This window comes from Hippopotamus amphibius, chromosome 3 (assembly GCF_030028045.1).
Source record: "Hippopotamus amphibius kiboko isolate mHipAmp2 chromosome 3, mHipAmp2.hap2, whole genome shotgun sequence".
NCBI lineage: Eukaryota > Metazoa > Chordata > Mammalia > Artiodactyla > Hippopotamidae > Hippopotamus > Hippopotamus amphibius.
In genome coordinates this window covers 139,477,396-139,503,632 of record NC_080188.1, presented here as the reverse complement: position 1 = coordinate 139,503,632, position 26,237 = coordinate 139,477,396, and the positions used below count along the sequence as shown (strand labels likewise).

Genomic DNA, 26,237 nt, shown 5'->3' with positions numbered 1-26,237 from the left:
GCCTCAGACACACACTAAATACGGGTTCTGTTTTTGAAAAAGACTTGCCATAAAGAATAAATGTAGGGCTTCCTAGGTGGCACCGTGGTTGAGGATCTGCCTGCCAATGCAGGGGACACGGGTTCGATCCCTGCTCCAGGAAGATCCCACATGCCTTGGAGCAACTAAGCCCATGTGCCACAACTATTGAGCCCATGTGCTGCAACTACTGAGGCCCATGTGCCTAGAGCCCATGCTCTGCAACAAGAGAAGCCACGGCAATGAGGAGCCCAGCACCACAACGAAGAGTAGCCCCCACTCACCACAACTAAAAAGAAAGCCCGTGCACAGCAAAAAAGACCCAACACAGCCAATAAAATAAATAAATAAATAAATTTATTAAAGAAAAAAAGAATAAATGTAGACTTTTAAAAGTGAGTTGTGTGTTCTTTTTTATCTTTCTCAAGAAAATCATTAAAAGTTGGGAATTGGAGTTAAAAGACACAGTGAGTGGAGAAAGTTGTCACCAAACATAAGGTATTTGGTGTAAAATTAAGCAGATGCTAGGGAGGGAGATAAATTATATTTTTCTTCCCTAAGCCAACAGAAATGTTAAAAGTACATTGGCGCCTTCAAGGATGTTGACTTTTTCCTGTGAATGTTTAGTTTTTTCCTGGAAACCACAGAAAAATGAAATGAGTTGAAAGTTTGGCTTTTATGAACAAGGATATTCACCAGAATCTAATCTCAAAAATAAACCAGGAGAGGATCCACCTGGTTAGTAAAAAGTCTGAACAACAAAATATATTTTAAAGAAATACAGTTTCATTTCTTCACATACATATAAAAGAATATATGAGGTTGATAAAGTATAATCTGCTAGTAGTCCTTAGAGAAAGTGCTTTAATGAACAAAGATGATTTGCAATTAGCAAATCATTATTAGCATACAAAGAGCTTGAAAATATATTTTTCTCTTAAAATCACCATTGTCCCAAATCTTTTCTCTACTAATTTACTTAAATTATGCAATAAGTAAATTTATATATATATATATATATATAATTCTTGCCCAAAAAGAGTCAAATTTATAACCGCCACCTTTTAAAATCTTGTCTTCCTGATACTTACACATACACTGAGCAGATAAAGCACAGGAGTATCCAATTTAGTTGACTTCATTCCATCAAGACAGGTGGTCAAATGGAGAACTTTCCAACCCATTAAATTAGGTCAAGGAAAGAAAATAGAGTATAAAATATACAAAATTATGTACTCTAGTACTGCAATAAAACCAGGTAATAATAGTTTTTCCCAATTTTTTAGAATATTCTCGATCTCATTTGAATAATCTAACCATAATTTTTTTAAAGACATGCTTGACCTCTTTTGAATAACTGGAATTTCAACATTTATGGCCCAAACCTAAATTTCCCACAATCATTGGCCAAGGGATTTCTGTGACTTTTCAGCACTAAATATAGAAATGAAATTTATATTACCATATGGCTCTTTTTCAATTTGTCATTTGTACCAGACTTTAAAACCACTCTAAATTCCTCTTAATTTTTTATGAGTAGCATTTAGTGCCTGAGTATATCTTAGGTATTTATGTAGCTGACCTGACCTATATTTTTAGAACTATTTTAGCACAGCTTACCAGGAGTATTCTTCCAAATGACCATCTTGAGTGTTCTTTTAGACTTTTCTACTTCCATTAGTATCATAAAGATAATTAATTTTCAAGATAATTTGGTTATCAAGGGAATGGAGGAATATTAAGGAAAATAAAACTTCATCTCTAAAAAGTCACTTCATCTCTCATTTTCATAAAATTCTTTATTGGTAAACACATAATGGAGATAATTGAGAATTTGAAAGATGAGTGAGGATGATAATAAAAGATGTGTTTGGAGGGTGAATCTGGGATTCACACCCTCAAAGCTGGAGTCCAGGCCTCAGAAGCAGAGTCCTGCTGCTGCTTCTACCTCAGCAGCCTCTCCAAGGGAGATGCGCACTGAAATAGTTCTGCAGAAAAAAAACTGTATTGGAAGGACCAAGAATTGATATGCACAGACCAGGTAGGAGGAGTCTACAGTGGTCTATAGGACAGGTGACGTCACCTTAGTGTTGGTGGTAGAGAAGTTCTAAAGGGACCAAAAATGGGACAAGTTCTAGTGAAGCTTTGGAGGTAAAAATTACAGGGTCATACAACAAAAAAGGGAGTCCAACTCGAGGATGGAAGATGCCTTAGAGGACTGGGGTGGGGAGGGTGGGGAGGACTCGAAGCCGGGGGGAGTCAAGGAAGGGAGGGAATACGGGGATATGTGTATAAAAAACAGATGATTGAACTTGGTGTACCCCCAAAAAAATAATAAATAAAAAAATAAAATAAAATAAAATAAAATAAAAAAATAAAATAAAATAAAATAATAAAAAAATCTCCCACTTTAAAAAAAAAAAAAAAATTACAGGGTCATTTCAATCATGAAAGCCTAAAATTGCTGTCCTCACAAATGGCCCCTGTGGCTGAGAACTAACTGACAGCCAAGGCATCTTCCACAACTAAGAAGGACTCTAAGCAGAACCTGGAAATACAAGTCCCGCCTTTCTCCCCTCCTACCCGACAAGCTGGGGAAAATGGAAGGGCAGCTTTACTCAACACTTAAATGTGAACAGTTGATGAGAGTCGAGATACAAGGATTCAAATCTCACTTTTGCCTCCTACTCACTCTATGACCTTCTCTGGTCCCCTGTCTAAAATAGTCTCCCAAGTGGAATCTACCAATGGATGCTTTTCAATACATATTTTCTGTTGTGTGCATGACACTACATTAGGTACAGCACTGCACACACCTATGAAGAAGGCATGGCACATCTTTTAGTATGTTCTTGAAGTAGTTTCTAGATGAATGGTTACAAACAAGCACTTCCCAAATGCCAGCGAACATCTTCTTTAAGGTGATAACTTGAAAAAAGCAAAACATAAAAAAAAAAAAAGCCCAAACAGGTTTCTCATCAAATAATTTGAGGAAACAGTGCTATAAAATCAGATAGAATGTAAGGAGAAATGCTTACTACTATGGATTTCAGAAAAAGGAGAGTCCATATTGACTGCAAGGGATCAGAACAGTAGTCTTAAGTAATATGGTGTACACATAATATGGTGTAATAATTGGAAATTGATCTATTCTTGGAGTCCTAGTATGGGGCTTACAAGCTCATCTATGAACATCTCTGGTGGGAATTTGGGCTCTTGGCTTTCCATGGCCCTTTTGTTAATTTATTGCATCTACAGTATTTATTAGTACTGCCTAGATAATTTTTGCTACATTCATGTATTATTGATCTGGTAATTTATTTGTCTATCTCTTGAAAACCTTTCCTTTTTGTTACTAGTTTAGGCTAAAATAAAATAATATTGTCAAAGTAAAAAAGAAATAGCCTCCCTTCCTCACCCCCATCTCATCCTCACCTTAGTCCTTACTCTACCATCTTTCTCTACTTTTCTTCTTAGCACTTATCAGTATCTAGTACTATATGTTCACTTGCCTGTGTGTTTCTTTGCTTTTATTTTCTGTCACCACCTCTAAAATGTAAGCTCCATGAGGGTAAGAATTTTCTTTTCCACACAGAGTCCTGTGTGAAGAGGCAGTGGAGATCATAACAAGAGAGTCTGTATGCTAACAGGGAAGGAAAACTCCACATTAAGAACACTTATCCCCATGCTCTGCGTCAGGTACTCTTCAGCCCTCTACAAGCACCGTCCCTCCATCTTCACAGTATAATAAACCAGCAAGGTGGTTTTACCTTGTCAAGATGAAGGAAAGTAGATTCAGAGAGGTGAGATAAGGTGCTCAGAGTTACAAAGCTAGTAAACATTGAAGTTGAGTTTCAAATTTAGATCTGTCTGGCTCCAAAATCCATGATCTTTCCACTAAGCATTATAAACTATAAAGTGCTATGCAAATGTATTAATTATCCATCATTATTATTTCATGCTTAAATTGTACTAGAGCTATTTAAAAAGATAAATAGTTATAAGAATAAGATAGAGCCTAGAGAACCACTTGATTTAGACTCTCAAAGACACTCAAAATTACACCTCAAAAGATATTTTTAATTGAATTGTTACAGGATGAAAGTCCATGTGTAAGGAACCAGCTTAGAAATGGGAAGCAAAAAATAAAGATATGCAAATATTTCTGTTGATGCAGAACTGTAAAGTGCTGTCTTTTGGGAACGAGGGCCGAGGAAAGCACTAGTTAACATTTTTAGAAATGCTATGGGAGCTGGAGTACACATTGCAATTTTCTAATTGCCAATGATACTAGGTATTTCTCATAGGAAAATGCCAAATTGGTGGAGACTGCAAAATTTCTTTTCTAGCTGTGTGAAGAAGCAAAAAAGCAGATGGCAGAAACATAAATCAACCTACACTTACACGTTAATGGGTCCAACCACCAATTACATCCAAGAGATGCATCTAGGGCTTGAGGAAATGAATCCTGGACATATAAGCCCACATAGCTGAGACCAACATTCCATCAGAGTTCTGGGCATTGTTGGAGAGATTAGTGCAGTTGATCCTTGAACAATATGCATTTGAACCACGTGGATCCACTTATACATGGATTTTTTTCAAGAGTAAATACTACAGTACTAAATGAGTCACAGTTGGTTGAAGCTGCAGATGCAGAATCTCAGATACAGAGGAATTGCAGATACAGAGGAACCACATATATGGAGGTCTGACTATAAATTATACTCAGATTTTCCACTCCACAGAGGGCCTTCGCCCCTAACCCCCATGTTATTCAAGAGTCAACAGTATATGTATGAGCTTTATAAATGACCAGGCAGCAGTATCTGGAAACTTCATTCCCATGGAAAACAAGCGAGACCCAGAAAGCTATAATCTAAATGACAATAGGCACAGAGTTGAAATCAGAGAAAGTCTTGGCAAGATAATAACTCTCCAGACCAGAAAATGGAAAACTAGAGAAAAAGCTATCTCAAAAATCTTTAAAATTGTGAAGACAGTAAGACCCTCAAGTCTGCAAAAACATTATCCAAACTTCCCTGAATTCTCTTTTGCAAATCCCGTTGGTGCTGTGCTGCAGAGATGACTGATAAAAATGTAAAAATTAAGCAGTCATTACTTCATTTATTCAACAGCCTTTAGTTGAGCCCATACAGTGAGCAGGGCACTGATCTTGGTACACAAGGAATGTGCTAGTAAATAAAGACACAAAATCCCTGCCCTCCCAGAACCTACATTCCAACGAGGAGATACAGACAATAGGAAATAAACATGATGTCTAAGAAAATCGTGTAGCATGCGTAAGTTGATAAAGATACAGGAGACGAATGGAGCTGAATAAGAGAGTTGAAAGTTCAGGAAAGTTACAATTAAAATTGAGAAGGTGATATTTGGGCAAAAACTTGAAGGAGATGAGGGAGTATAGCCATGGAGGCATCTAGAGAGAGAATTTTAGGCAAAGAGTCAGTGCAAACGCCTAGGGGCAGATGCCTCTCCTCGTACTTGAGGAGCATAACCTGGGGTAAGGAGGGGGAAGAGCAAAAAAAGTTCAGAGAAGTGATGTGGGGGTGGGTGCAACTCAGGGAAGGGGAGGTATGGGGAGGTTATGAAGTGACTGTAAGCAATTGTAAAGACTTTGGCTTTTAGTCAGAAAAAGAAGGGTTGGGGGTACAGAAGCAATGTATTCTAGCATATGATTTTAAAGATTACTGCTGAGTTTATAAAAGGCTGAATGGGAACAAGTGAGGAAACCACGAGGCCATCTCAATAATCCAGGTTAAAGAGAATGGTGGCTTGGACCAGATTAGCAGCAGGTGGAAGTGATGAGAGGTGGTCATCACTTCTCATCACTTTGGACATAGCTTGAAAATGGAGCCCACAGCATATATCCAAAGAAAACCATAATCCCAAAAGAAACATGTACCATAATGTTTATTGCAGCACTATTTACAATAGCCAGGACATGGAAGCAACCTAAATGCCCATCAACAAATGAATGGATACAGAAGATGTGGCATATATATACAATGGAATATTACTCAGCTATAAAAAGGGATGAGATGGAGCTATATGTCATGAGGTGGATAGACCTAGAGTCTGTCATACAGAGTGAAGTAAGTCAGAAAGAGAAAGACAAATATTGTATGCTAACTCATATATATGGAATCTAAAAATGGTATTGATGAACTCAGTGATAAGAACAAGGATGCAGATGCAGAGAATGGACTGGAGAACTCGAGGTTTGGGAGGGGGCGGGGGGTGAAGGGGAAGCTGAGACGAAGCGAGAGAGTGGCACAGACATATATATACTACCAACTGTAAAATAGATAGCCAGTGGGAAGTTGTTGTATAACAAAGGGAGTTCAACTCGAGAATGGATGATGCCTTAGAGGACTGAGATGGGGAGGGTGGGGGGGACTCGAGGGAGGGTGGTGGGGGGAGTAGAGGGAGGGAGGGAATACGGGGATATGTGTATAAAAACAGATGATTGAACTTGGTGTACCCCCCAAAAAATAATTAATTAATTAATTAATTAATTAAAAAAAAATGGAGTCCACAGGATTTCTTAATGAATTGAATGTGAAGTGTGAGAGAAAGAGGTGACCCTAAAGTTTCTTGATCTGCCACTAGAAGGAGAGAGCTCTGCATTAGCAATGAGGATCATTTGATGAGCGTGGTAATAGGCATAATGTGGACACTAAAAGTCTTACAGTCCCTGGGAGCTGCTTCCTCTTGGGCAGAAAGAGATTTGTAATCCTTTAAAGGTGGGCCTGGGTGGGTGGATGATGGGAAATCTAACCAAATTCTCCCCATGACTGGTTCCATGAAGTTACCAGCACCAGCCTCTGCTGAGATAAAAAATATAATAACTATAATATCTGACATTTCTGAATGTAAATTCTGGGTCTGACCCTTATCAACTTTGCAACCTTATGCAAGTTTCTTAACCTCTCTGAATCTTAGTTTCCTTGTCTGTGAAATGGGGACACTACTTATGAAGATTAGATAAGGGAATTCCCTGGTGGTCCAGTGAATAGGACTCCAGGCTTCTGCTGCCAGAGGCCCAAGTTAGGGTTCCATCCCTGGTCAGGGAACTAAGATCCTGCAAACTGCATGGCATGGCCAAAAATAAATAAATAAGGAAATAAAGGCTAAAAATAAAAAAAGATAATAAGATGAAATAGTGTATGTAAAATTCTTTGCATAGTGCTTGGCACACATGTTACTCAATAAATATTTTATTTGTCAATAGATGCAATGGTAGTAACATTTTCAGTACTGTAATTACTATGGTTCTCAATGCAAGAGGTGATTAAAATACAGATCACAAACTGAGAACACAGGAAATCGAGTTAATCAAATACTGGCAGGATGGTCATAGTGTTTTTGAACTGAGACATAAACCAATTACCTAAGCCAGTCTCCAGAGAGGCTGAGACACTTCTTTAAGCTCATAAGATACTTTATAGTAAGAATAGGACTAGAGCCAGAAAATGTCCTTAAAGCATTAATGGGGTAAATTGAGGACAAATAAAAATTTACATGGAAAATTTCACTGCAGAAAGATGTTAAGCGTGTTGGATACGAGATAAAAATATAAAGAACTCATAACTGACAGAAACACAGGGAGAAAACTGAGGAAACTAGAGGGTTGTTGGACACATACCCACACTCATTCTGGCTTTGTCATCAGGAAGGACACCACAGTTGGCCCACAATCCGGATATCTCTGATCCAGACAATAACTGTAGTCTAGCACACAACTGGGTCTGTTTCCTGGGGACTTGGGTCCCTGCAGCTTAAGAAGATGCCAGCTATAAAGTTTACGTGGGACATTTCAGGAAGGTAGCATGAAGGAGTGGAATGTAGACCTGGATTTGGAAGAAGTTCACACCCATGACCCTCTCCGTTAGAGAGAGGGAAAGCATTTTAGGCTGTGTGTCTTTGGAAGAGATTCAGGCTCTGTGTGGACATACAGTACAGTGTTCCAGTCCAGAAACACTATCTGTGGCTCCACAGGCAAGTCATTTAACCAAAAAGTTTCCTTTGATAGATGGAGAAGTCAACACCAGCCCAGCGAGGTACATGAAGAGGTGCAGCAGGGTTTGAACTGAGCAATGGTCAATCCACTCAGTTATATTCAACACGTTTATTGATTGTCTGCTCTGCTAGCTGCTAGGAACTCCATTATGAACCAGACAGGCATGGCTCCTGTCCTCACCTCCCTCATAACCCATCTGGAGAGGGACACAGGCAAACAGGCAACTTCAGTATGACAGGTAAGTACTCTCAGAAAGAGGAAAAGCCAGGACCAGAAAAACTTTATATGGAAGATTTTTACTGTAAAATATGAGAGAAAGAGAGACTAACTGTAATAAACAAAGAAACATGGAAAAACAGAAGAAAGAGAGCTGTAGAGGGAGGGTACTATGGGGGCATCTAAGAGGAGCAGTTGGCTCCGTCTTTTACAGAAGCTTCCTGGAGGAAGTGACAGAAGAGCTGAGATCTAGACAAACTTGAGTTTGTTGCCAGAGTACTTTGATGAAGCACCCATTATTAGTTATTTAATTTTTATTGGCTACCTACAGTTGTTTCCAGGAATTACAGGAGACTAGAAAATAAAATGCAGTAGTGTGGGGGAATGTAAGAAACAAAACCTGACCAATTTTATGTCTACTCTTCCTATAGAGGCTGACTTGACAAATAATAAAGACACATATGACTGCTCCACAAACTCCGCTTCCAGATTACACTGACATCACTGCCACAATACAGAACTTTAATCGGGGTTGCACAAAAAAAGAATTGTATGATACACGATATATGCCACATGTATATTGAATGTACAAAGCAACTTACAAGTAATACAGATAATAAACTCAAAATAGTATATGCAAAGACGTGTTACGTTGCAATCATTCTGAACTAAATGAAATTTCAAGAAAAAAGACAAATATGTAAACTGACTGCCCCAAGGAACAATTTATATTTATTTATTAATTAGTTAATCAGTTGATTGGTTGATTGATTACTTATTGGCTGTGTTGGGTCTTTGTTGCTGCATGGGCTTTCTCTAGTTGCAGAGAGTAGGGGGCTACCCTTCGTTGAGATACACGGGCTTCTTACTGTGGTGGCTTCTCTTGTTATGAAGCACAGGCTCTAGGCACTCAGGGTTTAGAAGTTGTAGCACATGGGCTCAGTAGCTGTGGCTCGTGGGCTCTAGATCTCAGGCTCAGCAGTTGTGGCACACAGGCTTAGTTGCTCCGAGGCATGTGGGATCTTCCTCAATCAAGGATCAAACCCGTGTCCCATGCATTGGCAGGCGGATTCTCAACCACTGCACCACCAGGGAAGCCCCACGATTTATATTTTTGATGTTGCTGAAATCTCATCAAGAAAGGAGTGCTAAAATAGTCCCTATTACTCTAATCTTCGCCAAAGCAGATTATTTTTTTTTCAGATTATTTTTATATACAGAGTTTCGGCCTGCATTTATTGGCAGCCAGGAGCATTTCCTCAAATATGAATTCGCTCTAAAATCTTATACCTTCTATATTATTTCTTGTGCCAGCCATATTAGATTATTTGGAGCAAAACAGGAAGTGATTGTTCATTACATAATGTCTCCAAATTACTTCATTTCTGATTAATAAGCAAATTCCCTCAAATTATATTAATTATTTTTCCAACATTCTACATATGTGATGAGGAAAAGTTATTAACTTATTACTATTAGGACACTATTCCAACCATGGCTTGGAACTACAGTAAACCTCCATTAGTTGACTGTTTTGAGAATATGATCTCTTAGCTAATGGATCTTTCTGATGAACTGAGCAATGGCCAAACACTTTTCAGAATGTCCTAAAGAACACTGAGAGTTTTGTGAGATGTAATAAGTGTTCTGCCAGAAAAAGAAGGAGGAAGGAAGAAGACTGGGAGGAAGAAGAAAAGCAGGAGGGAGAGAGATTAGAGGAGGATAACAAGAAGAGAAGGGTGGAACAGGGAGGGGAGGAGGAGGAAAAGAAAGATGGAAAGAAAGTTGAGTCAAGGGATACCTTCACGCTCAAATAAATTTGAGAAGCAACATTTCCTACCTTATAAAATGAAGAATACTGTTTTTCTCATGACCTCTAATAGTATAGACCATTACATTTTTTGAAATGAAGTTTAAGAAATGCAATTCTAGGCTATTTCTTGTGCCAGGAATAATGAGTTTCTCTATTTTCCATAGCTCTTTAAACGTGTTTTACTGTACTTTGTTTCCACAGTCTTTCCTATTAACCCTTACTCTGTTTGAGATCTGTTGCCTATCCCCAGTGCCTCTTGGAGTACTTGGCAAAAAGGAAGTAATCAATAAATCTTTGCTTTACACACAATAGGTGTTCAACAAATACTTGTACAGTATGTTAAATATATTTTAATGATGGCCTCTGAGAGCCTCAGTTTCCTCCTCTGTAGAAGAGAGAAGTTTGTCTTGTAATCTCTAAAGGTTCTTGCAGCCCTAATCTTGATTCTGTGACTTCTCAGTGGCTCAGGATGACCACGCTGAATAGCATCATCCTACAGAATCACAAGGAGACTATTGAAAAGGTTGATAATTAGAATTAATCATCTACAGCTAAAGAACTTGACTCAGAAATATCTCCTCCAAAGAATTATTGATATCGGCTTGTTCTTTTGCCTCTTCTTCTCAGAGGCCGTGTAGAAGTATTCTGGGTTACCAAGGGTTATGGTTTGTTTCATGCTAAGCCATCAATTTTTGCTATAAAATTGTATTTCATTTCAGTAATCAAAGTCTAGAGGTTTTCCCATAATGATTTTAATGTTTCCATCCTCACAGGTGGGCTGTGGAACTCATTGAGAAAGATGCTTAGTATTTAGTTATTCACAGTGATTTTCTGCTAGGAATGATCAACTGAATAGCTTTTCTGATTTTTTTCCAATAAAAATTTTCTTTCCCACTGAATTATTTCCTAAATTTTATCAATCTTATTTATCATTATTATATGACTGATTGAGGATTTATTTTTCTATTCTTTTTTTTAATTTTATTTATTTATTTATTATTTTTGGGGGGGTACACCAAGTTCAATCATCTGTTTTTATACACATATCCCCATATTCCCTCCCTCCCTTGACTCCCCCCCACCCTCCCCGTCCCCTTAAAACAAAAAAACAGTGTGGTTTCTGAGGATGAAAAAAAATGCCCATCCAATTTAACCTAGTTGTGCTAGAGAGATCTAACTTGCAAAATATAAAATAATAATATGAATATTTTGTATCCAGACATCATACTGCTACCCAGAGGTCTAATAATTTATAAGATTGTCTATTATTGCCTTGAGTGGAATATCTCTTCTAAAGCAGCCAAAGTATTTTGTACACAACCTTCCCATTAATCATATCCCCCAAGGAAGTTGGACACACCATTGCTCTAATTTCACAAAGTTAGAGAGAGAAGATGCAAAAGCAAAGTGATTTTTCAGAGTTACCCAAGGTCTCACCATGTACGTGGTTTGGAAAGAGAGGCCTGGCTTCTAGCCAGCCTGGAGACTTTGTTCTCCCCGATACTTAGCTTTATTCAAAGTACAAGAGAATAAGCAATTTAATATCAATGTCACCAATACATCATCCATATGAAGGATGGTACAGCAACATTAATATGCAAATAGCTGAATATAAAGTATCTTTTCTTACTAAGCACAGTGCTCCGTGCAGCTCAGAAAAATTTATGTCTATATGAAAAGAGAATAAAACTGCAAAGGATAGCATGTCACTCATTAATTTATATTCATTAAAATATGAAGGGGAAGATGTAGCTGTATGACACTCTTAGGAATGACCCTTAGAGTTTGGGAAGAAAGAAGAAGAAAATAAATGTCCCCATAGCCATATGGTATCAATACTCTTTCCCCAAATACTCTCTCTCCAGAGGGTTTAAGGTTCTGAGGAAAATGCCAGATAAATGGCTGAAAGGTGATCCCACAAAACATCAGTAATTAACCCTGCATCATTCTCTCCTTTCTCTTTGATTGAAAGCATTAATTATTAGAATCAAGCGTGTAGGTCTCTCTCCAGATGCCAATGAGCTGGTCCGTAGAAATGGATGCTATAATATGCTGTCATTAGTCGATCATCTCCGCACATACAGAGAGGAATAGAACCCAGTCCTCTCTCTTCCCCAGAGTTCTCTGTAGACTTCATTGCCTCCTTTCTGCACAACAAAAGAAAATATTAATCAGAGAACGTTCCCTTGAGCCCTTTGGAATAGGTGGACTTTTTGGTCTTATTACCCAGGCGAGGAAAGTAGGAAAGAGAAACCAAGAGCACTCATCTAAACGTGGGCAAGGCTGGATTAAGTTTTTATTATTCCTAAGAACAGTGGAAAGAACTACATCATACACTTGTTTAGTACTTCATCACTTATAAAACACGTTCTATCCATTTTCTCATTTGATCCTCACAATAATCTTTTGAGATAAGTAAGATGGATATTTTTTTCCAAATTTTAATTGTGAAAAATTAAAAACATACATATAAGTAGATATAATACTGTTAGTAATTTGAATATCCATCTCCTGGATCTCACAGTATAAACATGCTGCTGTACATCTACATCTTTTCTTTTAGCTGAAGTATTTTAGTAAATTATAAGCAACATGGGATTTAACCTTCTCATATGTAGCAAAATTAATAATTCTCCAGTATAATTTCATATTCTATTAATAATCAAATAGCCCCAGGTGTAAGATGAGTATTATTTTCTCATTTTGCAGATGTGATTTTTTGACTCAACAGAATGAGCCAACAGACTCAAGGACGCATAAATAATAAAAAGTGAATCTGAGAACTCAGGTTTAGAACTTCTGATTTCTTGGTTTCAGTTCTTCTCCTTTTGAAGCAAAGTTTCATAAAAATATTCTCAATTGGAAGAAGACAGAAGAGCCATACAGACCTCTGTGTAATATTTAAGCAAGAGTGATCTTAGTAAAAAGTAAAATGAATATGTGAGATTTATCTCCAACCATCTCATGTTATTTTTAGTGGCCCTTCTCATTCCCCGTAGTGCTGTGTTTGCCCTCCTTCAACTGACACTTCATTGTCCCTAACTCAAACCCCACTCAATACTAACTTTGAGGACTTCCCTGTTGGCACAGTGGTTAAGAATCTGCCTGCCAATGCAGGGGACACAGGTTTGATCCCTGGTCTGGGAAGATCCCACATGCCTCAAAGCCGCTAAGCCTGTGAGCCACAACTACTGAGCCCATGCACCACAACTTATGGCAGCCCCCATGCTCTAGGGCCCACGTGCCGCAGCTACTGAGTACACATGCTGCAACTACTGAAGCTCGTGCACCTACAGCCCGTGCTCTGCAACGAGAAGCCACCACAATGAGAAGCCTGTGCACTACAAAGAGTAGCCCCGGCTCGCCACAACTAGAGAAAGCCCTTGCACAGCAGCAAAGACCCAATGCAGAAAAAAAAAAAAAAATTCTGCCTCTGGTATGCTGGCTGCCTCAGTGCCCCATCCACAGGGCCAACACCATCTCGCAGCCAGCAAACATCTTAAGAGGTCCTGACAGGTTCATCTCTCTGAGATGAGTTATTAGTCATCATTACTGACACCATGAACACCTCTGAGTATTCCTGGAATACTATAGAGATGACAGTATTTTGCTTCATGGCATCTTAAGAAATTATACTGATGTCATGATTCTTGCAGCATCATGTGCATTGGCAATGTATACCTGCTTAGCTCAAAGGTGTACATTCAATTTATACAATTCCCCCATCTCTCCAAGAAAAAAGTTCCTCTCCCTTTTAAATGTTTTACCATCGTCTCCCAATTTCAGCCCGTTCCCCTCACCACAATTATTATACACGTAATCAACAGTAGACTCAGCTTCACCTCTAGCGTACAAATGTTTGCAATTTCTTCTTCCACATTCTTGACATCTTTTGACAAGGCCAGCCAATGACTACTGAAAATTTTCCAGATGGATGTGGGTATGTTCCAAATCATAACATCAAAGGCATCTCTTGGCTCCGCTCACTTGTTTAGTCTAAATGGATCACATACAAAACATATATAAATTTTGTGTGTCACTCAAGGGAAAGGATGCAAAACATTCTAAGATAAAAAGCAATTCTGGTCATTGTCAGGCTACTCTGAAAATGTGATAAGACAAAGCCATGTCATGTTGCCAAGTCCTGGAGAACTGGGAAGGAGTAAATTGAACCAGAACAGATCTGATTCCAGGCTCAAGACGCTTAGGCTGGAATTCAGGTTAGCTCCCCCTAGTCCCATACAAAGCACATTACACAATAATAATAACCAAAACCTTTACGTGATAGCTCCCTTCCAGGATTGGCATATATTGACATGCAAGGTATAAGAAAATCCTTTTAAGGAATATCCCCTGATACTAGAATATCAGACATGAAAAATAGCCCAGGAGGTCTTCCTTGATGCTCCAGAAACCATGTCATAGTTACATCAGCCACAGTTCTTGATTGCAAACAACAGAAACCACTTGGCACAATGTAAGGGGGCAAAAAGAATTTATTGAAAGATGTTTTAGCTCACAGGGTCATTGAACTAGCCAGAAAAACAGATTAGAGTTGAAGGTACCAGGAATAATGCCCAAAACTACACAGAACTGATCCAATGGAGAAACTACCTGCTGAGTATAAATTCTTGGAACTTGATGACTGCTACTGACACCAATGCCATGTTTTTCTTGTGACTAGGGGAAAAGCTAGACACCTTTGCTGCCACCTGTGCCAACAACTCTGAGCTTCACTCTGAGTTGACTGCTGTCTCATGTTGTTCACATCTGCACTGAAGTTTTATGTCCATGCCTGATTGGCAGAGCCCAGGCCCTATCCTAATAGTCATTAATCACTCACTATGTGCCAGGCACTGTTCTAAGCTCTTTACAAGAATTAACTCACTTAAGCCTCATGACAACCCTCAAAGTTTGGCTCTATGATTATTTGTTTTTATAAATGAGGGAACTGAGGCATATAAAGATTATATAACCAGTCTAAAGTCACAGACCGTATGTGGAGGAGTTGAGATTTGAACTCAGATAGTCTGACTCCACAGCCCAAGATTTCTTAATCTGTCTTTTTTGTTTTGTTTTGTTTTGTTTTTGTGTTATACTTACATGCTTGCATCCTAGCTGCAAGGTGGGAAATTTGATTTATGTCTTATACATTAGCTCATTTACCCAAATCTAAAAATGTTGTTCAAAAGATGACTATGTCAGACATCTACTGCCGATGTCTAAAATGCAAGGTTGTTCTTTTTACGTTAGTATCCCCTGAAAGTCGTTCTCATGGTCACCACTAAAAGCCCATGAATGTACATATGTATCTATGCATATTTACTGTTTTTCACACGGTGATAGTCTCTAAAGACAGTTGCCACCATTGCTGTCCACCCTGTGTATGTATGTTGCTCCTCCCATCGAAAAGTAGAACACATTCTTCCAACTCCTTAAATCTGGGCTGCTCTTGTGACCATCTTTGATTCATGGGATGCAGCAGAATGAAAATCTGCCTAGCCTTAGCAGCTCTGGCAACTTCTGCTTTTGCTTTTGGGGAACAAGTTGCTGTATAAGAAACCCAACTACTCTCAGCCCACCATGCAGTGAGAGCACACATGGAGAAGAACCATTGGGCCCAGTCACAGACATGAACAGAGAACTAAGACACGTGTTCCCTGAGGAATCATCCCAAGCCAGCCCCCAGTCATTCAGACAATCCCTTGGGCTCCAGACATCCTTGCTCTGCTCTGTCCAAATTCCTGACCCATAGGTAAAATGGCTGTGGCCTTAAGCAGCTATATTCTGAAATAGCTTGTTACACAGCAATAGATAGCTTAGACACAAACTAACACTATACGCTCATCTAACTATGTATAAAAAATGAAAATTTTGTATCTCATTAAAAATTCTTCTATGGCAGTGGTCAGCAAACATTTTCTTAAGCGTTTACATACTATTTTAAGCTTTGCAGGCCAAGAGGCAAAACTGAGGCTATTACATTAGTGCTTATATAACTAGTTAAAAATGTAAAACCATTCCTAGGTCAAGGGCCATAAAAAATTAGACAGCTCACCAGATTTGGCCTATGAGCAGCAATTTGTGGATCCCTGCTCTGGAAGCACAATTTTTTTTTTTTTTTTTACAATAAACGGCATATATTTAAAGTGTACAATTTGATATTTTTTTCTTATTAGTAATGTATATATGGCAATCCCAATCTCCCAATTCATTACCCCCCCAACCTCCACACCCACACCCCCATTTTCCCCACTTGGTGTTCATATATTTCTTCTCTACATCTGTGTCTCTATTTCTGTCTTGCAAACCGGTTGATGTGTACCATGTTTCTAGATTCCACATATATGTGTTACTATACGATATTTGTTTTTCTCTTTCTGACTCACCTCACTCTCTATGACAGCCTCTAGGTCCTGGAAGCATCATTTTTGATGTTTGCAGTGTACTTCCGCATAGGAACTTTCTGTAACTTATCAAGTTCCTATTCGTAAACATTTAGTTTGTCTGCAATTTTTCATTATTTCCAAAATAATGCTTCAATAAATCTTGTGAATAATGTTTCAATAAGTCTTGTCCACATCCATGATTACCTCCTTAGAATAAATCCCTAAAACTGGAATTGTTAGATCAAAGAGTATATCCATTATGCCAAAATATCCTCTGAAACTACCATACCTACATACAATCCTATCAGCAACATATAAGAGAGTTCTTCAGCAGTTCTTGCCTATTTTAAGGGTTTGTTTTTAAGGAAAAAAAAAAAAACTGTTTGAATTCCATGATAGTGTTGGAGTGTGAGCAGAATGTATCCCTCCTCCTCAGTCAGGGATGATCTCTTTCTCCTTGGGCTTTGCTGGAACACCGATTCAAGTTCAGACTATCACTGAAGTCCTGCTCACTGCTTCCCTAAAAAAGCTTAGCAATCCCAGGGCCCCAGCGACAGCAAGAGGAGAGGGCTGCCTGCAGAGGCTGGCCCCAGCCACTCCTTACACAAGCCCCCCACCTCACTTCCTCCCTCTCCCTCTCAGCAGGAGGTGGCTGACCCAGCTCAGCTCCCAGCCTGACAAACTGCCATCTGTGAGTGACTGCTCCTTTCTGCAGCTGGGCCAGCCTCTCTCTTTTTCTGTCCCCTGGCTTCCCCAAGCTCCCTCTCAAAGCACATGCCCTTCCTCTCTCTATTCTCAGCCTACAGCAGCCCCCCCACCCCCCAAGCAGAACAGCAGAGGATATGCAGAGCCCTATTGATGCGGGATCCAGACAAGGCAGTCTTTGGTGGCAAACTCTGAGCAGGACTACAGGCTCTAATCTCTTAACCTGGCTGTCTAGCACAATCCACCGCTGCTGACACCTGTATCCTCCAGTTATTTTTAAATCGTGATAACTGCCGTTACAACAAGGGCATGAAAAACAGAGGTTTGGCAGAGCTGCTGCTTCTCCACTTCTCCTTTCCATCTCCTGCCTGGCTGCCCCCTCTTTTCTCCCTGCCTAGCCAGATCCTATACATTCCCCTGGATGCTGTTTTCATGCCCTCCCCTTCGGGAAACCCAGCCTCACTGTCCCCCATTCATTCAGCTCTTTGGAACCGCATGTACATGACTCTCATCACCTAGTGTATTCAGGCTTGTCATATTCACTGTCACTTTACAGATGTTGGTGTTGTCAGTGCAATCTTCTCGTTGAGGGCATGGAACATGATTTCACATTGACCTGTGGTCCTTAAAGCAACTATAGCAGTGCTGGGCAAATAACAAGGAGCTCATGAATTATTTTTATTAATTTGTGGTTATTTTAGAATTCTACTTAGGTAAATTCCAAACCCCGGCAGTCCAGGGCATCATCAATACTGAGCATTTTGCTACTAGACAATGATTTTTGATAAGCCTGGAGGCAAAGTGGGGGTGATGGTGAAACAGAAAAAGCAACAGATTAAGAAGCAAAAGTCTGAAGTCTAATCTGGTTCTCTCACTTATGGACATGTGAATTTGAGCCTCATTTATAACGGAAGGAAATTAATAATACCTCCTATTTCTATAGAGCTTTTTCTGACACTCAAAGGAAAGCACCCTGCTTCATATATATACATATACATATATATATACACACACACATACATATATATACATATATATAAAAAACTTATTCAATCTCCAAACAAACCTAATAGATAAGCATCATTGTCCCTATTTTGCAAATAAAAGGATGGAGACCTGAAAGTGAAGTAATTTGTCCAATATCACAAACATAGCAAGTAAGAATTGCACCTCCTTGATGCAAATTTGTTAAAAGGGGAAAAGGAGAGAAATACAAGTGGGTATATTTTATCTTCCCAACAGTTGATAATTTTTGTGTCTGGCCTGAATGAGCTCATCTGTATTTGTATTAGCATTCATTCTTGAGAGAAGGAGAAAATAACAAAGAGAATAAAAATACAGTACAGGAAGGAGATAAGGGAGTAAGGAAATAAGTGGGCATGCTGAGAGCTAGGAAATTAGTTCAGTCCAGCAAATTTCACTCAGTACCTTCTTTGCGCCAGGAACTGAGGGTTATGCTGAGCAAATAATGATGAGAAGATGGTTTCTGCCTGCGAAAGTGATAGAATCGAATAACACAGGGAGGTTTGTGGTGGAGAAAGGAAGAGGTTAGTAGAGGGAGAGGGAGCAGTTTTGCATCCAAGTGAGGGGCAGGTGAGTGAAGAAAACGAGGCTGGCAACATAGGCGAGACTAGACCTTGGAGGTCTTATACGTCAAGCCCAGTAGATGATGGAGAATTTTAAACAGGGGAGCAACACGTTCAGATATAAATTTTTTAATGTGTTGTTTATTTATTCACTCATTCATTCATTCATTTTTTCATCATTTATTTATTTTTGTTGAAGTATAGTTGATGTACAATACCATATTGTATAAGTTACCAGTGTACAATATAGTGATTCACAATTTTTAAAGGTTATACTCCATTTATACTTATTATAAAATATGGGTTATATGCCCAGCATTGTATACATTCTTGTAGCTTATTTTATATCTAATAGTTTGTACCTCTTACACCCCACTGCTATATTACCGCTCCCCACTTCTCTCTCTCCCTGCTGGTAACCACGAGTTTGCTCTCTAGTATCTGTAAGTCTGCTTCTTTTTTATGTACTCACTAATTTGTGGTATTTTTTACATTACACATATAGGTGATATCATACAGTATTTATCTTTCTGACTTACTTCACTTAGTATGATAATCTCTAGGTCCATCCATGTTGTTGCAAATGGCATTATGTCATTCTTTTCTGAGGCTGAGTACTATTCCATTGTACATACATACCATGTCTTCATATAGAATACCTGCACATAGGTGGGACGTGGGAGGGACCTTGTATATTAATTGACTCGAAAATATAGTTGGTTGGATGCACAGACCCTAATCCCTTCCCACCACGCTCACCATAACTATGGTCTTGGCCACCATCATCTCTCTCCTGTATTATTGTAATCACTGCTAATTTCTATCCTTGACCCCTCATAAGCTTGTTGCAAAACAGCCTTTGAAGTGTAAGTGAGAGCATGACAGTCCTTGGCTCAAGACTCTCTGGCAGGCTCTTCCTCACTTAGAGTAAAACCCAAAGTTGTGACAATGGCCTTCAAGGCTCCACATATACTGCTACCCTCTCCCGAACCTTCCCCACTGATATCCTTCTGACGTCATTTCCTACTACTCCCCACCTTGCTTGTCATGCTCCAGACCTCCTAGTTCTTCTTCAAATACTCTAAGCATCATTCTGCCTGGGGTGTTTGTACATCCTCATACCACTCCTTAATGGCGCTTCTCCCACGTAGATCTGCACAGATCACTCCCTCACCTTCGGGGCTTTGCTCCAGTGTCAGCTGCTCAGAGGAGCCTTTCCTTACTAGCGTACTTAAAATTGCAACAAGCCACCCCTGTTTCCCTGAACTCCCCATATGGCTTCTCTGCTTTACTTTTGGCTGCTTACCTTATTATCACCTGAGATATATATATTTTTATACTATTTTTGGTATGCCCTCTCCCCATCCCACTCCTGCTCTACCCTTGAAGGTAAACATGAGGGCATGGATCTTTTGCCTGTTGTGTTCACCATATCCCTAATGCCTAAAATTAGGTGTTGTTGTCAAGTAGTAGGTGTTGAAATGATATTTATGGACTGATTGAAGGGGGCAGAATGCTATTGTCCCCCTAGATCCATTCCTTCCTTCTTTCTGGGCACACGGCCACTCAGTTAGCAACTACATTTACAGCTTCCTTTGCAGCTAGATGTGGTCACATTCTTCCTAATGGACAGTGAGCAGTAGTTGTACCCTGATCCCAAGAAACAGACTAGGAAAGCCATGTAGGCCCCAAGGAGCACATATCCTCATACACCATTTCAGGTAGGACCACGCGAATATATAGACAAGGATAAACGTCCCTGCAGTGGAAGCTAGGAGACAAGCACAACTATTAACTACCTTTATTTTTCCCCACTGATCTGAAGTGCCATCTTTATGTATATTAGGAATACCCATATATTCTTGGATTTATTTCTAGACTTTCTTAGTTGCTCCACCTATTTATCTTCAAATTCTTGTACCAGTGCTAAATCTGTTTTATTATCTGCTGTGACTAAGTGCCCTATGTCCTTCATTACACTTTTTTCAAAAGATTCCTAACAATTCTTACATAAGAGATGCATTTTAGAAACATTGCTTGGGCTGCAATTTGGAGATGGATTGGAGGAAGGCAAGATTGAGACTATTACATCAATTTAGATGAGTAATGAGGTTAAGAGTGGCAGCTCCAGGATAAGAAATTATCCCCCCCCCAACCCCCAACATAATTTCTGCCAATGCTCCCCTACTCCTGACCCAGGCTGTGATATTGAAAGTCACTTGGCATGAAGAAGCCAGGACAGATTCAAGAGATACTTAGAAATGCAAATGACTTAGTGACTTATTGGATAGTGGTAGTGAGTGAGAAAAGGATGGTTCTCCGATTTCTAGCCTTGGCAACTAGATGAATATTTGTCATTTTGAATCACATCGGATGGGAAATGGATTTGGGGAGTAAACATAATGAACCGAGCTTGAGGGGTTGTGGGTTAATTCTCCAATAGGCATCCAGTCAAATTTGGAAGAAAATCTCAACTTGAGATTTGGACATGCCAGTGCTCTCTTGAGAATGGAGCATCAATTGAAGCTGCCAAAAAAGATCATTAGGGCAGGTCTTCAGCATGTACTAACTCATTGGGCTCTGACTCACTGGAAGCATTTTCCAACTAGTTCCAGTTTTGCTCTGTCTTAATGGTCAGGAGCCTGGAACTCCGCGAAACCAGGAAAAAATGGAAATCAATACTGTTAGAGAGAAAACCTAAACTTGACCAAGAAGGCATCCTTCCTATATTGGGAAGGAAATTTGTTCATAGGAGATTACTAAATGATGAAATGGGTTGCATCATTTACTCTGAAGCAGTGCACAATATAGAATCTAAACTCAATTCTGTTGGCAAATCAATTGGGAAACCTTGAGTCAGCCATGCAAAGCAGAAGCTTTATTCTCACTCATATGATGTCCTTATTGTTCCAAGGCTCTCAGGGTTGTCCCACATTTCTTATTGATTTATTCTATGCGACAGCTAATTGAAGCCTTGAAATGAGGTTTTGTTCTTGGGTCATTTCAGCATGAATGATCTTGGGATCTTTCTCTGGCTAAAACAAATGAAGATTTTATCAACACACACTGCTATAGGAAATCACCAATTATTCCAAAGCTCTGGGCCCCCAAATCTTCACATATACAATATTATAACCTAGTATTGGTTTTGGAGATACATGTTTCCTTCCCCTTCTTTTTCAAGGAAAGGACATTGTCCTATTCCAGTCTAGCACAGTGCCTGGCACATGGAAAATTATTCTATAAAAGTTTATTGAAATGTTCTTAAATATAGATAAAAATTCTTACAGCAGGGAGAAATGGGAAATAATGAAGCATCAGTGTTGGAAACAACATTTTAATCACAGTACAAGCGGTAAATAATAGGAATTCATTATTACTTTATGTTGTCCACTACTATTAGGATGTGTGAATCAAAAATACGTGAGTTGGGACTTCCCTGGCAGTCCAGTGGTTAAGACTTCGTCTTTCGTCTTTCAGTGCCCGGGGTACGGGTTTGGTCCCTGATCAGGGATCCTACATGCCTCACAGCCAAAAAACAAAAACATAAAACAGAAGCAATATTATAACAAATTCAACACAGACTTTAAAAATGGTCCACATCAAAAAAAAATCTTTAAAAAAAAATACATGGATTATTAGGGCTGTTTGCTCTGCCTGTTTTCCCTCTTGCAACAAAACTTTTCATTAAATGAAGTTGATACCTACCTAGAAAGCATGTAAGGTCAAGAGAAGAAAGTAAATCTCTATTTACTTTGATTTCCTTCTCAGAAGAAAAGTATGCCAGGGAAGGATATTGGATTGTCTGGCTGGGATAAGGTTGACGTTTACTTGTGGGTGTTCATCTACTATTATCCTTGGCTTCTATTATCACAGATCATTATAAATTGCCTGTCACTCTGGGAAATAGTTGTCATACTAGGTTTCTCAGATCAGAAATTCAGAAGCCTGAACTAAAGGTATAAGCCCATATATTATAATAATAATAATAATAATATTAAACACTTACTGATTACTCATCAGATGTGCCAGGCATTGTGGTAAGTATTTAACAAGTATTAGTTTAGGTAATTGTCACAACAACCCAATGAGATAAGTGCTATTATCCCTCCCTCCCCTGATTTATTTTACAGATGAGGGAACTGAGAGACAGAACAGTCAAGTAGCTTGTGCAGGCTGTCTGGCTCCAAAGCTGTGCTCTGAACCATTACACAGCACACGTCTACACAGCAAGGTGCCAGATGAGGTGCAGATAGGGTTTGGAGTGACTCATGCTCACTCCACTTGCCACTGAAGACCACGTTGAGGCAAGGCCACCACTTCCTCCTCATCCTTCCCAACCAAGAGTAACATCTGAGAGGTGGCTTCTGGCTGTATCTGGAGGCACTCTTGATGCTTGTGTGCCTGGGCATCCTCTAAGCCCCTTTTGAATTAATATGTATTACTTGAGTTATCAATAGGTTGAGGAGGAAGTGCCACAGCTAAATGATAGACTAGATCAGAAATAATTTCTTAATGGGAGAAAATATTTGCCAACAAAACAACAGACAAAGGATTAATCTCCAAAATATACAAGCAGCTCATGCAGCTTAATACCAAAAAAAAAATTACCCCATCCAAAAATGGGTGGAAGACCTAAATAGACATTTCTCCAAAGAAGACATGCAGATGGTTAACAAACACATGAAAAGATGCTCAACATCACTAATCATTAGAGAAATGCAAGTCAAAGCCACAGTGAGGTATCACCTCATATTGGTCAGAATGGCCATCATCAAAAAATCTAGTAACAATAAATGCTGGAGAGGGTGCGGAGAAAAGGGAACTCTCCTGCACTGTTGGTGGGAATGTAAATTGGTACAGTCACTATAGAAAACAGTATGGAGTTCCTTAAAAAACTAAAAATAGAACTACCATATGACCCAGCAATCCCACTCCTGGACATATACCCAGAGAATACCATAATCCAAACATGTACCACAATGTTCATTTCAGCACTATTTACACTAGCCAGGATATGGAAGCAACCTAAATGCCCATCAACAGATGAATGGATAAAGAAGATGTGGCACACATATACAATGGAATATTACTCAGCCATAAAAAGGAATGAAATGGAGCTATATGTAATGAGGTGGATAGACCTAGAGATTGTCATATAGAGCAAAGTAAGCCAGAAAAAGAAAAACAAATACCATATGCTAACGCATATATGTGGAATCTTAAAAAACATGGTACAGATGAAACCAGTGACAGGGCAAGAATAAAGATGCAGATGTAGAGAACGGACTTGAGGACACAGGGCAGGGGCTGGGGTGGCTGGTGGCGAAGGGAAGCTGGGACGAAGTGAGAGAGTAGCATTGACATATATACACTACCAAATGTAAAATAGATGGCTAGTGGGAAGCTGCTACATAACACAGGGAGATCAACTTGATGATGGGTGATGACTTAGAGGACTGGGATAGGGAAGGTGAGAAGGAGTCACAGGAGGGAGGGGATATGGAGATATATGTATAAATACAGCTGATTCACTTTGTTCTACAGCAAAAGCTGACACAACAATGTAAAGCAATTATATTCCAATAAAGAGCTTAAAAAAAAAAAGGGAAAAAAAAAAGAAATGATTTTTTTAAGTGCTGTCTCCTACCATTGAGTTGCCCAGAAAGTTTGTTCTCTTTCCAAGTGCGATTATTTGCAGGGGGTTTTCTCTTTTTTCTCAACATAGTAAGGCCTTCTGGTGACAACTTGTTACAGAAGAGATCTCCTGACTCTGAACGCTCACATTAATTTTATAAGAGGAAGAATATAAATACGGGCCAACTTGGCTTTACAGACAGGAAATGGAGACCCTCTTTTCTCTAGCCCATTTGACTTATCAAGGCTAGTCCAACAAAAAACAGGAATCAAAATTCATGAATTCTATTCGGCATGTGACACTACCAGGATATCCTCGTTCTGACAAAGAGCTTTCCGTCTCCCCCAGAAAGAAGACAAATATGTAAGGATTAAGTTCACTTATCACAAATGGACTTCTTTACGTCTAAATTTGTTGTCCCCAACTGTTTCGTTTTGATAGGTCGGTCAATCATCAAAGTCAACCAGGTCATCTCTTACTCTATAACCACCAATATAGCCCCCCAGCTTCTCCCCACAGCTTAAAGCATTACTGATGGGTAGGAGTCCCTGCCTCTACAAAGTCAGGTCAGCACTCTTCCCTCCAACCCACCTCTTCTCATAAATTTCTAGTTACACATCATCCCTTCTTAGTCACTTCTATTCCTGAGAAGACTTAAGTAAAATGATCTCTTAGGAAACTCCTGACATGTAAAGCTAAGAAGCTGAGGAGGGCCAGACTCAATTCCAGAGAAAAGGGTGACTCTATACCCTTTGCTATATGTTCTACACTTCCACTGAAGTACCAGATTTGGCAGTGGACAATCCACACTTCTTCAACCTCTAATTCCTTTATTAATTCTCAAAATATATATTAAGTATCTACTACTCTATGGCAGGTGCTATGCTAGGTGCTAAGGAGTTGCTGGTGAGAAGACTTGATCCCTGACCTCATTAAGTCAAAAGGTACTTTATCCCCTTTCCCATCTTAGTATCCCACCCCCTTTTGCCTGAAAGATGCCACCCTTATTGTCCAATCTGAAAGAGGAGCCCAGATTAAATGTCTCTAGAGGTCCCGCTCCACTGTAAGAATCTGCTATCTTGGACCTGAAACAAAACAGGAAATGGTTTGGCCAGGTACATGGGTGCAGTTCTAGGACATGACTCTGATTGATGACTTAATTCAGCATATCTGATATTTGTAGACCCCTCTTCCTGTGGAAAGATGATCTCTTATGCTTCTCTTAACATTTTGATCCTTAGCCAATAGGTAAGATCAGATTAATTCCCCTTGTTTTTCTTTTCAGAACATACCATTCTTTCAAACATAGACAAGACAGAGAATCACATTGTGGATATACTCCCATGACAGGCACACACTTAAGAATGCTGTTAAGCTTCTATCTTCTTTCACTTAATAGATGTTTCCATGGATCTGAACTACAAATTGGTCTGACACATTGGATTAAGAAGATTGAATTACGTTTTCTGTAGATGGTTCAGGAGAACTGGAACTTGAATCTTTGACCTACTCTAAGACTACGAGATTGAATTGGATGATCTTTACAGAGGTGGCTTGGGTGAAACTAGACTACAAAGAGTCACCCCTCCCCTCACTACCTGGAAAATCACATAGCATGTATGTTACCTTCTCTGGACAGAGCTAGTCCCAAGCAAACTTATAAAGCTTAAAAATCTGGCTATTGTACACCTAATCCTCAAATTCTCTTTTTTAAAATTACTCCTTCTTTAAATAACTCCCCCAATGCCCACATTTCATGCAACTAAATTGTGGTACATCATACAATAGAATACTATGCAGCCATCTAAAATCACACAGTGGAGAAATA

General features: G+C 39.3%; 1 long non-coding RNA gene across 1 annotated transcript in view; it reads right to left on the bottom strand.

The window, feature by feature from the left end:
• Nucleotides 1–11,834: 11,834 nt before the first annotated feature.
• Nucleotides 11,835–26,237, bottom strand: part of LOC130850250 (uncharacterized) — a 31,576-nt gene continuing 17,173 nt past the window's right edge. The window contains exons 2-3 of the long non-coding RNA XR_009052857.1: nt 13,934–14,087; nt 11,835–12,238 (exon numbers count right to left, since the gene is read on the bottom strand). This is a non-coding gene — a long non-coding RNA (uncharacterized LOC130850250). The remainder of the gene's footprint in view (nt 12,239–13,933; nt 14,088–26,237) is intronic.